General features: G+C 35.3%; 1 pseudogene; it reads right to left on the bottom strand.

The window, feature by feature from the left end:
• Nucleotides 1-12,544: 12,544 nt before the first annotated feature.
• LOC149846083 (bifunctional protein FolD 1, mitochondrial pseudogene) lies at nucleotides 12,545-13,675 on the bottom strand (annotated as a pseudogene).
• Between the last annotated feature and the right edge of the window lie 436 nt (nucleotides 13,676-14,111).

Genomic DNA, 14,111 nt, shown 5'->3' with positions numbered 1-14,111 from the left:
AACCCTGTAGTTCTTTCACATTTCAAAATGTGTTGAAAATCTGATTTTTGTACTTATCATATGAATTGAAATTTTGTATTAGCATGTGGGTATTTCTAAAAGTGTTTTTTTTAACCTAAACTATTAAGTTTTGAGAAAAAATCATGTTTTAAAGTTCTATATTTCATAAACTGTACGTACCAAAGATTTTATGTGAAGAATGTATGATTTAGCATGTTTCTTAAATTTACATGCTTCCAATTGTGTTGATGTTTAACACTTTAGTAGAGCTATGTTGAAATTGATAAGTTAAGAATGAAATCTGTGTTTGAGAGCTTGGAAAAGATGAATCTTGGGTTGCAAATATATACATGCTCTAGATTAGGCAGCTCAAGTTCATATTCATGGTATGATTGCATAACATTGTTCTAATCTTGGGATTTTTATGAACCATGTATGTTGTGATTGTTCATTTTAAACCCTAGCATGTTGAAATGGAGTTTGATAGGGTAGAACCATCATTTGGTAGAGTATTGTAGCTCATATTGGTATTTTGATGGAGCTACCCAAATCTGTAAAGCATATGAGTTGACCTTTACTGAACAAGAGTTGACCCATGCTGCTTTATAGAGGTTGGGATGACCCGAGGGTCGACCCTTGCTTCCTGGGGGTCGATTCTTCTCTCTGAACAGGGTCAACCCCAACTTTTGAAAAGGGTTGCCTCTTATTTTGAAGAGTCGACCCCTACTCTCTATTGTGTCCACTCTTGTAGACTTAGAGTCGACCCCTAAGTAGGAAAGTTGACTCCTTTGAAGAGTTGACCCTTACATCCTATGAGTCAACTTCTGAACCAAAGAGAGTTGATTTCTATGAGATGGATATGAGTTGTTTGACCCAAGAGTTGACTCTTGAAAGATGTTTATGCTCTGTTTGGCCTAAGAGACAACTCCTATATACTAGAATGTGTTATATTGATGTTTTGAGCTCGGGTAAGAGCTATTGAGCTTGAGAATGAAACAAATCACCTCAGAAACAAGTTGGGAGACCTATGCATATTGCATTTGTGTTTTTTATGCATATGCATCAAGTGTCCAAGGGAGGACCTATTTTGTGTTGAGATGCTTTAATATGCAAATATTCATGCATGTGATGATGCATATGAATGTGTTCATGTTTTTTCTTTTTAGTATTATTGATGAAAAGTTGATGTTATGTCAATAATGCAAGTGTAGCATAACATGGATTGAGCAAGCATAGTTTTGTTTGACTGTGGTTCATATTTGCAAGTATGACAATACAAAGTTGTAGTATAGATGTGGACACAAAATTCCGTTTTGTATTGCAAGGATGGGCAATACATAGATGTATGCATGATATGATGCAGATTGGGGTGCAAGAGTGATCTCATGAGTGCAATAAGGGTGTTTGCACAAATGTAATACATATTGTTTAAGTTCAGGGTGTAACTTGTTGGGCAAGGGCCCAAGGTACTGGTGTGAGTACCTAGATAATTCATACTAATGCATATAAACTAAAGATAAAGTGAAACAAGTTATATAGAGTTATGTGTTACACCCTGAAAGATGGGGTAACTTGTCACCTTGAGTGACTTGTGCTCGTCGAGTGAGCGAGTTTGCACCAACTCTATGGGATGTGTTGAGTTGATGATAGACTTATTCTCAGTTGATGGTGGCATGTTGTTGTTGTGGGCCCCATCTTGGTCACTAGTGCAGATCAGTCACCGACCATAGTGGCTTAGGAAACACAAATTCTTTTGTATTGTAGGTCTTGCTACGTATGCTAGAAGTAGTACACTACAACTTTGTCCAAGAAAAGGAATACCTTGATAAAGAGTTTTAGACCTTGGTGCTGATGTAACCGAGTGCTCTTGGGGTTAATAAAAGATGTAAAATACCATTATTTGAAAATACATCCTCATGTAGATCAGTGAGTCTATAGTGGCTCGAGGCAGTGATGCCCTTATGAAAACAGTTAAGTAATATCTAAATAAGTAATTTGCATTTGCATCATATATAGAGCAAAAAAAAACTTAAATAGAGAAAGTAATTAAAATATATGCATGCATCTAGGATTGTGCATGTCTTGGTCTATGTGACTTGTTATTTGTGTTTCCTCTAGAGTTTGAGGATGTGTTGCATCCAATCCCGTAGAGAGATGGGTGTATGACTCTTGGCTGTTTTCTATACCATGGCAGGTCCTATTTGCTTGTAGACCTAGCCGTGTTTGATATCACGAGACAGGAGGTCGAGTTACTTATTGAGATAGTGGTTGGTCTCACCTCTGCTTACTTTATCTTTTTCAGGTGCCCACAGGTAGACGTGCTTTGGTGGCGATGGATGCAATGAGCTCGAGTATCTCTAGAACTAGATCATGGATCCTTTTTAGTCTTGAGACTTGTGTGTTTTGAGACTTCCACGTGTTATGAATTTTGATATTTTGTAATTAGACTATGCATGAATGAAATGAAAAAGCTTAGTTAGATTTTAACTCTTGAGTTCAGTTTAGTGTTGAGAATGCTTTTGCTTAAATTGGTTTTCATAACTCATGCTTCTTCCACCATTTTCTCCTTTTAAATCAACTTTTAAAAAAATTGGCTCAAATTTTCGGTACCAATATTACATCTTTCACCAAACCTTTCAACCACTTTGCTTCCTTTGCAACTTTAACTGCAGCTATATACTCACCTTTTGTTGTTGAAAAAACCATAATGTCCTGTAACATTGCCTTCCAACTAATGGGACCTCTGCGTAGAGTAAAAGTATACCCTAAGTTGATCTCCTCCTATCAATGTCACATGCATAGTCTGAGTCGATAAACCGAACAAGAATGTCATTCTGTGAATCCTTCTAAAACAAAAAAATGATGTTCAATGTGCCTTTTAGATACCATAGAATCCACTTGACTACTTTCCAATGCTTCTGGTCTGGATTTTCCATATACCTACTGACCAGACTCACTGCTTGAGATAGATCTGACCTAGTATACACCATGGCATGCATTGGACACCCAACTACACTAGAATATAGAACGTTTAGCATATGTTGATGTTTTTCATGTGACTGAGGACACTGTTGTAAGGATAACTTAAAGTGTTATGCTAAAGGTGTGCCCACTGACTTGGCTTGTTCCATACTAAACTTGGCCAAAACCTTCTCAATGTATTTCTTCTAAGTCAACCATAGCTTGTTATTCTGACGATCATGATAGATTTTTAGGCCTAGGATTCTCTTAGCGCTTTCTAGGTCTTTTATCTCAAATTCCAAGCTAAGTTCCTGCTCTAGTTTAAAAATCTCATTCATATATTTCTAGGCTATTAATATATCATCAACATATAACATAAGCAAATTAATAGAACCATCACTAAGGAATAAAAAATAAACACAACTAGCATACCTGCTCCTTGTGTAATCATGAGAAATCAATAAAAGTGTCAAACCTTTTATACCACTATCTTAGAGCCTACATCAAGCCATAGAGTGACTTCTTGAGCTTGCATACAAACTTTTCTTTTTCAAACTCTGCAAACCCTTTTGGTTGCAACATGTAAATCTTTTCATCAAGAGTGCCATGCAAGAATACAATATTCACATCTAACTACTCAAGCTCCAAATCCCACATAGCAACCATAGCAAGTAAGACCCTGATTGAATAATGTTTTCCCAATGGAGAGAAAATTTCATCAAAGTCTTTTTCTTTCCTCCAAGCATAGCCTTTGGAAACTAATCTTGCCTTGTACTTAGCTGGTTTTGATTTTGATGAAGCTTCTTTTCTTTTGTACACCCACTTGCAGCAAATTGCTTTCTTTCCCTTGGAAAGTTGAACCAATTTCTATGTTTGATTCTTGTAAAGAGAACTCATCTTTTCCTCTATAGAACTTAGCCATATTTTACTGTCTTTACCTACACTGGCTTCTTGAAAAGAAGAAGGATCAGTATAGACGACAAGAAAGGCATACACTACAATGTCTCATAATCTCAAAGGCAACTAGATCTCTCTTCTTTCCCTTCGCCTTGCATTCGAGTAAGGATCTTTATGGTGAGGTTATACTGTAACACCCCAATTTTTAAACCAAATTTTTTAAGGATTTTTTAACCACTAAACATGTTATTTTATAAAAGATACAATGGAAGACATATTCAAAAAACAATTTAAGCCTTGAGCAGCTACAATACACACGCAAGACTAGAATTATGTAAAACAACCATGCTTTTAGCTTAATTAATTCAAAATAAATTGTCAACTAGTCTAAAAAATCAGAGTTTAGAACTAAATACAATGTTTAACTAATAAATGAGCAAATCATAATTGTCCTGAGCTAGTATCTCAAAAAGGAACCCCAAGAAAAACTATAACCCTCCAAGTGCTGCCCCAAGCCTCTTGATTATCACAGGCCAGCATCACTCGCTACTTGAAAATTTATAAAAATAGAGAGTAAAACTGAGCCCCCGCAGGAACACCTCACTGCATAGACATAGAAAGAAAATAACACATATTCCATATGTCTTTCCATGACCCAAAAATTTATAACATGATAATTTTATGGCATACAAACATATATATCATGAATCAAGATTTTACATTAAATATTAAGCACGCATGCATTCATAATTAATGAGTCTTACAAGTAATAGCACTTGCAACCACGACTTAGAAATCCAAAACATGGACAAATACATAATCAAGTATGCCAATATTCACAACCTAGGTATGTAATCACAAAAACATGCATGAAGTGAAACATATAACACTGATGTACTTGTGAAAACTTTTAATACATTGTTATATTATTTCTCTTTCCTCACCCTGAGGTATACTCCTAGGACTTAACCCCCACTTAGCAATCATATGGGGTATTTATTATTCTATGTGGTTTAATTTCCTCAAAGATTCAAAGAGTTCAAACTTTCATTAGGGTGGCCTATGACCATGAGAACCCACAGTGAATCGTGCAGAATCTCGATTCCTACTCTGTAGAGTGATAGACTACCTACCTAGGCCTCTTTGGTAGCCCGAGTCTCTACGTCTGAGGATGGAAGACTCATGGAGATAGCTTTGCTCTTCGAAAGCATTTACAACATTTTTCCTGGTTGTGTGTACCACTACCTTCTCAAAGGTAGTTATGGTTTGAATAGGCTACTGTGTTCTTTACTTAAGGTTGTTTAAGTGCTCTTAGCACTAAGGCTCTCTTGGCTCAGTCTGCCTCCAAAAACTACAACACAACACGGGTCATTTATAGCCATTTAATATTGAGCACACAATCATACCCCATATGAGTACCCTTGAGCCAACTATGCCTCTTGAGGCTTAAGTGTACATGAGCATGTCAATTATTTACTTAACATAGTGCACACTATCACCCATGGTTCCAGTGAAACTGACTCACCGACGAGACTAGTGTACGCATTCCTTACATGACTTACAATACGTTATATTTCATATATCACTCTACATGATGCATGAGAAACATTCCAACATAGCATGAACCATGAATAATATAAATCACACATATATGCCAATGCATACTACATGGTCCATCTATCATGCTCAAAACTTATAAGCTAACATGCAATCTTATATGTCATCATGCATAAATCATAAACATGCTTGCATACAATATAAATATATAACATCACATGTTAGAAAATACATGATTAACATTGCATATCATAAGCAAGCATATGATTCAAAACAAAGTAAATTCACAAGACATGACATGTCTCAAACCAGAGATTATATATAACAGAATTTTGGTGTTGTTCTCGGCTCTGTTAGACCATAATACAGAGCACATATGAGCCATCAAAATTTCAGTCATACCTGGGGGTGTTATATTTTATATCCAAGTGCTAGCTCAAAAAGACCTATTTTAATTTATCTGTAGTAATTTATGGACCATAAACTGATTTCAGTTCTGTCAGAATAGGATAATTTTTTTTACAAAGAAGCAATCACTAGCCTAAATTTAGGAGGAATCTCAACCTCTCAAATTTTATGATGATAGCTATACTTGTTATCTTTCAAAAGAATATGATTTTACTGAAAAACTACTTCATATGACTTTTTTGAATTTTCTGGACTAGACCCTATCTAAGATAGTTCTAGATCCAATTTTTCTGCAAAACCCTGAATTTCACCTGACTTGTGTGAGATTCAAGGATTCACATATATTGAATCTGATTTATTTTTATTTATCTAAATTTATCCAATGACAATCATAAGATATCCAAAAATCAGTCAAAAATATCAAACCCTTGATTTATTGGATTTTTTGCATAACCGACTATCATATTTCACTATGCACAGAAGACAACATTTTTGTCTTGTGTTGCAGCAGCCATAACCATCAATTTTGTACCACAACTAATGCTCAAATTTTTTTGGGATACCTCTTAGATGTCTAGAATGTTTTCATAAAAGGATTTGGTCAGAAGTTGCCCAATTTGAGAGTTATGATTTCTCTACCAAAATTGGTCGGTTAGAAAATCATGACAGAAAGTGTAACATTAATCAAAACATACTTTATATAAAGAAAACTCATGCTTTAAGGTGTAAAACCTATTTACAGTCATGGATCAACTTTACACACTGTACTTATGCATTACGTAAGCTCATTACAAACATCATATGACTATAAAACATGTATCATATTCTAAACTATTAATATATCTCATGATTTGTGCACAAATATATAGTTTAAGATGCTAGCATGCTAAATCACCATAAGACACATAACATAGATTTGCAGATCCATGATTCATGCTGAAAACACATGCAATATAATAGATATTCATTTGATCATGATGAACCAAAATGAGATCTAGCATCCTATGTAAAGATATAGCTTAAACTAGGCATGAATGCACAATTTTCATGAAAAACATGTATTTTTTCCCTTTTAATTATGCAAGAACACAATAAATCATGAAAGATAAATTTTGGAAACATAATATATGTTGAATACACTGATGTTTATACAAATACCAATCTAAAATTGCATAGGAACACAAGACTACACATTTTATAGTACCTGATTTCTCGGTTTGGGCATTTGGGCATAGTTTTGTCAAAAATGTGTTATTAACCCTTTTTAAAGCATGATATTGATTTTTAAAAAATTTAAAATACTTTTCTAACTCGTTCCAAGTCCGATCCGCCATGGACCAACCCATAAAATTGGCAAGGCGCATGATCTACAATCATGAGTAAAGTGTACCCTACCTTTATTGTTTTCCCAAATGTGTTCCCACCTTCTCCTCTCGCTGTAACACCTTAGAGCAATGTTAATAGCTGCTGAAATACCTCTCCAAGCTTGAAGAAGGAGGAAGGAAAAAGGAGAAAGGAAGAAGGGAATATGAAAAAGAGAGAGGGAGAGAGATAGGGGGACATTGGGATAAGAGAGAAGAGAGAGATTAGAGGAAATGAATCCCTCTTATTAAGGAGAGGTGGTTTTCCAAACCACCTCTCTCTCTCTAATGTGAGCCCCACTAAGAGGACATCTAAGAGGATCCCCCAAAATTAGGGGAGAGGTGGTTTTCCAAACCACCTCCATCTCTATCCCATGTGGTCTCCACTAGGGAGGTCAACCTACATAGTTTCCAAAATTTGGAAACTCCCTTGCTTAATCCCATTATCTAGGTAATTAGAAAACTTATTTAAGCAATAAGGTGGGGTCCACTAAGGGGATGACCCATTGTAAACACTCCAAAATTTCCAGGTTCACTTCTGGACACCCCTTTCACAGATGCCAACCCTTATTACCCAGTGTAGGAGTCTAACCCTTAGGTTCATTCCAATTTAGGTATCATTTCACCCTATTTTGTCAAAAAAATTACCATTTTACTCTTAGGTCACCTTAGACCCTTGTCAGTTAGTCCCAGCTAAACTCATTTTAAGTTTAGAAGAGTTAGAATGTCAATCATTTCTAACTCTCTTGAGCTCGCGATGAGTAGTGTCAATTCATTTTAGCTAAATTTGGTTCATTTCACATGAAATAAGCTCATTTGTAGCTCGAATTCAAACCAATTGTTTCAGCGTCAGTCAATTTCAGTAGATCCTATTCCCTTGTGTCTAACTTGAGCTCATCAAGAGTTCAAGTGGTCCAGTTTTAGTTCAATTTTGTTCCCACTTTGTTGGAGTCCATTTTAGCTCAATTCAGCTTATTTCAGTTAGAATTGAGCTAACCCTTGTCAGTTCAACTAGGATTTAGCTTTGGATTTAGTTCACCTTAGTATAGTTGAGTGTCATCTTAGCTCAAACCCAATACATTCTCGTCACTCACTTTACCTCATGGTGAATTTTTTAACGTTTCACTGAGAATTGTGTCTATTTCCAATCACCTGGTCTAGGAGTCTAGTTGAGCTAGTATCTTTTTAGTTCACCTGAGTTCAGAGACCTTAGAACCCAATTCAACCCAGTTCAAACATTACCTTCCAAGTGTCACTCTTCGCCCTATAGGGCAAAATCATTTCTGATCTTGGTCATTTCTACTCAGAGTGTCAATTAAATCAATTTCTAGTTCAGACTCGAATCAATTCCTTTTCTGAGATTATATCTATATCTGAGATCCAATTCATATTCCAATTTGGACATTAGATCCAATGTTAGATCTGATATATGATATCCATTTTCTATCCTGGACCTGGATCTGTTATCCAATTCACTCTGCTAGCTATATCTAGAGTCCAATTTGCTTTCTGAACCTGAATCATTTCATCAAATATCCAGGGTCTACCCTTTTATTATTTAGGATCTGTTCTTCAACTCTTATTCAATATTCCAGATCCATTTTCTATCTTTGATTAAGGATTCGCTCTTATCTTATCAGATATCCAGGATCCAATCATTTGTCATCCTAGATCCACTTTCTAAGTCCATCTCTGATCCAGGAGCCATTTCATCTGTTTTATCAAGATCTAGGATCCATTCTTAATGTTTTATCTTTGATCTAGGATTCGTATACTATTTTTAAAAACATGGATCCAGACTCATTGTCTGAGATCCAAATCCATTTGTTATTTTGAAACTTCGGATCTAGATCCGAATTTAAATCTTTCTTTTCCTCCAATTTCAAACCTGGGTTCAAAACTAATCTTTACATTTTATCAAAAGCCAATGATTTTACATTTGATATTTTGAAATGCCCTTTTTCAGAAAAACATCTTTTTCAATGTGTCAGATATGGATCCAGTTCGTATTTTGATTTGAATTTTATCAGGCTCGAATTTCAAAGTGGATCTTAGATCCAATCCAATTCATATTAGATGGGACCCACCTAGGTGGCACCACTTCTTGATCATTTCCTGCAATTGGTTTTTATATTCTGGTTATTTCAGAAATCTATTTGATTTAGGACTCCATTTTCATTTTTATCCTCTTGTTTTTTACTTTGTTTTTAAACCTTTATTTTAATTGTTTTAAAAACCAATGTGGACCCCACCTAGGTGGCACCACATTTGGATTCTTTTGTTTAGAGTTTTAATTAGGTTAGAGAAAGAAAAGTCAAATATAAAATTGCAATTAGGACTCCTCTAGAAAAATTGACACCCCTTAATTTTCCTAATTAATTGCTAATTAGGTTAATTAATTAAACTCTCTAGATCTCTATCCTTTTTAAAATTTCCCTATAAATAAAGCCCCTAGGGGGGGGGGGGCGTCCGGCCATCTGATCCATCTAGGCGCTCTCTCCCTTGGCTCTTCCTCCAACCCAAGGTAAAATCCCTCTCCCTATCTCTTATTTATTTTGTTTCTTTTTTTTTGGTGTCGCCTTCTCTTTTTCTTTCTTCATCTTTGATTTGCTTTTTGTGTGGTAGCATCAATGACTAATCCAGCTGCAGGTAAACCCTCATCCTCTTGCTCTTTTCATGTTTTTTTATGCTTAGTTATTAATTTTATTTCAACCAACAAGAAGATAGAGATTCGACCTTTCATAGATTGAATCCTTCCTCTTCAATCGGCTACATTAAATCGGTCCCATGCATCCATTTATTTTATTTCTTTTCTATATTTTATGCATATTAGATTTACACTATTTGCAACCATACAACATCAAGATCATCAATCATCTTGCTTTTTATTTTTTTTATGAATGTTAGATTAGGTTTTCATCTTCTTTAACAGTCATGCATAAATCTTGATTCTAGCCTCGCATTAACATCATCATTTTATGTGCATATTTTTATCGTTTCAATCTAAATTTTTTATGAAGGATATATCCATATGTTTGCGTGAATCTGGTAAAATTTCATGATTTTTTTTCATCTCTTGACTTGTTTTAAAAATTAAGAATCGAAACCTATTTTTTACACTGTCAAAACACTGTGCAGAATCAGGAGCAACTTACAAGAGTCATATCTCCCTAACTGGAGATTATTTTTCAGATCCATAAAAAGTGGTTTCTTCATCTGCATGTCTAGTTTATGTCATGTGATTTTGGTGATTTTTGACAGTCTTCTTCTATTTTATTTTAACCCAAAACCAGAACTTGTTCTTCTTGAATCGTTAGGCATGGTTCAGACCCAAGCTCATTTTGCTGGAGTGATATCTCCCTAACCAAAGATGATATTTTCGATCCGTAAAAAGTGACATATCTATCTGCATGTCTAGTTTTTTTCATGTGATTTTGATAATTTTTTATGATCATTTTTTTTTTTTATTTTAACTAAGAACTAGAATCTATTTTTCTTGAATTGTCAGACATTGTCCAGAATCAGGTGCATCTTGTCAGAATCGTATCTTCCTAACCGAAGATGATTTTCTGATCCATAAAAAGAAATATCTTTATTATCATGTCTAGTTTATCTTTGAAAAAATCTATGAATTTTTATCTCAGTTTGATATTTTATTCTGGTCTGACATCGTGATAGGTACAGAATAGCCTATTCAACAACCTGTTTTCACTTTTTAATTCAATATTTGTTTCCAGCATATTTATTAAATTTATTTTTTGATTGTATGTTGTTTTTAAGGTTATTATGATTGTTCATGTCTATTTTCATGATTTTTGAAAGTCATTTGATATTTTATCTTGCCGTTTTTCAAGAATCGATTTCTTGTAGAGCCCTATTCTGCAGAAATACGGGCAAAATCGACATTTTCTCGATTATTTTATCATTTTCATAAATAGTTTTTATATTTTTATATTTTGATTATTTTCTTGATCATGTTAAGGTGCTTTCTACTCGATTTGGCATCGATTCGAATTTGTTTGGTCTTCAAATTATGCATATTTCAAAACCATTTTCTAAAATCATGATTTTCAATGTTGTTTTGCAATTAATATCAATCTTCATGGGTATTTTAGTCTTTTTGGCTTTAATTCTAAATTTTTAATTTTATAACCAGTTTGGTTTTATTGTTTATTAAATCATGCATCATCCTTTATTTTATTTAGTTTATTTTATTTTATGAATGCATGAAAGAAAAGCTTATTACAGACAAATATCCCTCAATTTTCATATATTGTTGGATAAATTTCAAAAAGCCTACATTTTTCTACTAACATATGTGCTGATTTTGCAAGAAAGCTCAAGATTTTATTTTCTTTATTCTCTTTTTTCATTTCTTTATTTTATTATTCAATTTCTCAATGTAAATTGTAATCAAAGATAAAAAATAGTGAAAAATTTCTTTTTCTGCATAGATAGAATTGCATAAGCATATAGTTTATTTCTTATTATTAATTGCTATGGATTTCCATTCATATACACATTTTCAAAATTCTACAGTGGTGAAACACGAATGGCACGTGCACCATTCGTGTTTGTGTTGTCCATTCTCAGATCCTCGAATCTCAAATCCAAGGATCCACAGTTCTCATATCATGAGTCTGAAATTCCTTTTTTATTGGTGTATGTGTGTGGTGGGAATCCGTTCTCAGATCCTCGAATCTCAAATCCAAGGATCTCCTAGGATCCTAGGATTAGAATCCTAGGATTTGAGTTCTGAGTGTTTCAAGCACACCCAAAGTATCTGAAACTGCAATATGATAAAAAAAATTGTTTAGTAAAAGGCAGTATTTTGATCACGAGTTGTTCAAGAGCTTCAAAAATCAATGCTCACATAAAACCAAAATTTCATGATCCAAAAAAATTCCCTTTCATTTTTTGGACAAATTCTGCAGTTGGCACACTATAGTCCGGTACAGTAGAAATGATGGCACCAGGTTTCTTTGGCTAGCAAACTATATCCGCTTGCTTTGTGACTGTTCTTGCTGGATATTTGTAAATATTTGTGACAAATAGAATATACAGATTAAGCTGACAACCTTCTGCAGGCATACACAAAATCTATTTTGGGAATTAATAGAAGGTAAAGATCTGCTGAAAGTGGCAACAGATTTTTGTTCAGACTGATTCTTCAAACAAGAGGAAAAGGCAGTTAATGTATATTTCAGTTTAACTTTTCCAATTTCACCACTAGCTCGTCACTATTGGAGATTTCATTGTTCTTTATCCACTACCAGCTAATTGGAATAAGGTAGCTTAAATTTGTCTTCATGTAACGTATGAAAAAAAAAAAAACTTCGCATGGTTATATTCAGATAGATCTACTTGTACAGTGAAGATGATAAACTAGGAAAAAAAGAAAGTGGATCTAAGGTGTTGGAAAGAAGCATGGCTACCGTCATTGGACCAACGCCTCCAGGCACAGGGATTATTGCTGAGACCAATCCTAAAGCTTCTTCATAGCAAACGTCTCCAATCATACGGTAGCCCCTCTCACTGCAGGGATCCTGTTTGACATGCATAAATGGCCGTAGCCATGTAGTTAAACTGCTTCCTTAATCCCTACCCAAGGATAGTTTGAAATGACAAACAGCCAGCAGCTCTCCAAACAGACTGCTGCATAATCTAACTTGCAAAGACCTATTGCTCACACATGAACGAGCTTACCTCCACTGGGTTCGTCCCAACATCAATTACACCGCACCAGCTCTTAGCCATTTTCTGTTCACCAAGTTAACTACTACTGCAGCAGAGACCATGATATCGGGCTTCATGTGTGATTTCTTCTGGATTTTGTCTGAACTCCTGCACAATGCTAACTGTAGCATGGTGCTTAGCATTGTGCCGCTGCCAACAGAAAGCACTGGCGTTTCAAATTAGGCAGAGAGAGAGAGAGAGAGAGAGAGAGCCGAACTATAACCATCAACATTACGATACAAAAACAGGTTCAACCAACATTGAACCTACCGGGTAACCAAACACGGGCCCAAGACATGTCAAGGAGCCCCAAAAAAGGAAAAAAGAAAAGTAGAGATGCAAGGAGAGAAGGAAGAAAGAAACAAGAAACAAGAAACAAATACAGTTAGGCGACGAGCATCATCCTTGATCATGAATGGTCCCTGGAGGCAGATGGTGTTGCAGATCAGGGATGTTGATGCGGAGAATGGCGTATACGTCCGCCAAAATAAGGTTCACCATTTTGTTGAACACTGCCGGAATATGAACATAGGCAAGCCAACAACATTGCTTCTTCCAATAACAACTGATTTCTTCCCCATGATTTCAATGCCTGACCGAAGCAACAACTCAATGCAACCTTTTGGAGTGCATGGAATAAAGAGTGGCTTTCTACCTCTCATGGCAAGATGACCCATGTTCAGGGGATGGAAGCCATCAACATCTTTCTCTATTCTAATAGCACTCAAGATGTTCTCTTCATTCATATGCTGCATCAGCTCAGGTGCAAGTTTGAGGATACAAGAAACAAGGCGTCATCAGGTTATGCGCTGAACCCTTTTTACTCCATTCAAAATATTACAAGAAATGTTTGAATATCATTTAGTTGGAGGCACAAACTCACATGTGCTTCTAAGAATATCATGATGCAGGAACATGCATAGGGCAGTTCTTAACATTTCAAATATAATCACCAAAGTGTTGAATATTCAATAAGAGAGTTCAACATTAGAAACAAGTTATATGTATCAAACTGGTTGTGGGCTTGTAGCATATCCTCAACAAGACATCCAATTAAAAGTGAGAAGCAATGGGCAGGATTTTCACAGGGGTGTACTGAGCTAAAGAACCTGGATGTCCATGATTCAATTTTGTTGATCACCATTCATGGGGGAAATCGGGGATACCATATGGTGAATGGGCAGGTTCCCA

This window comes from Nuphar pumila, chromosome 2, assembly GCF_984573655.1.
Source record: "Nuphar pumila chromosome 2, dmNupPumi1.hap1.1, whole genome shotgun sequence".
Classification (NCBI taxonomy): Eukaryota; Viridiplantae; Streptophyta; class Magnoliopsida; order Nymphaeales; family Nymphaeaceae; genus Nuphar; species Nuphar pumila.
This window is presented reverse-complemented; position numbering and strand designations above follow the sequence as displayed.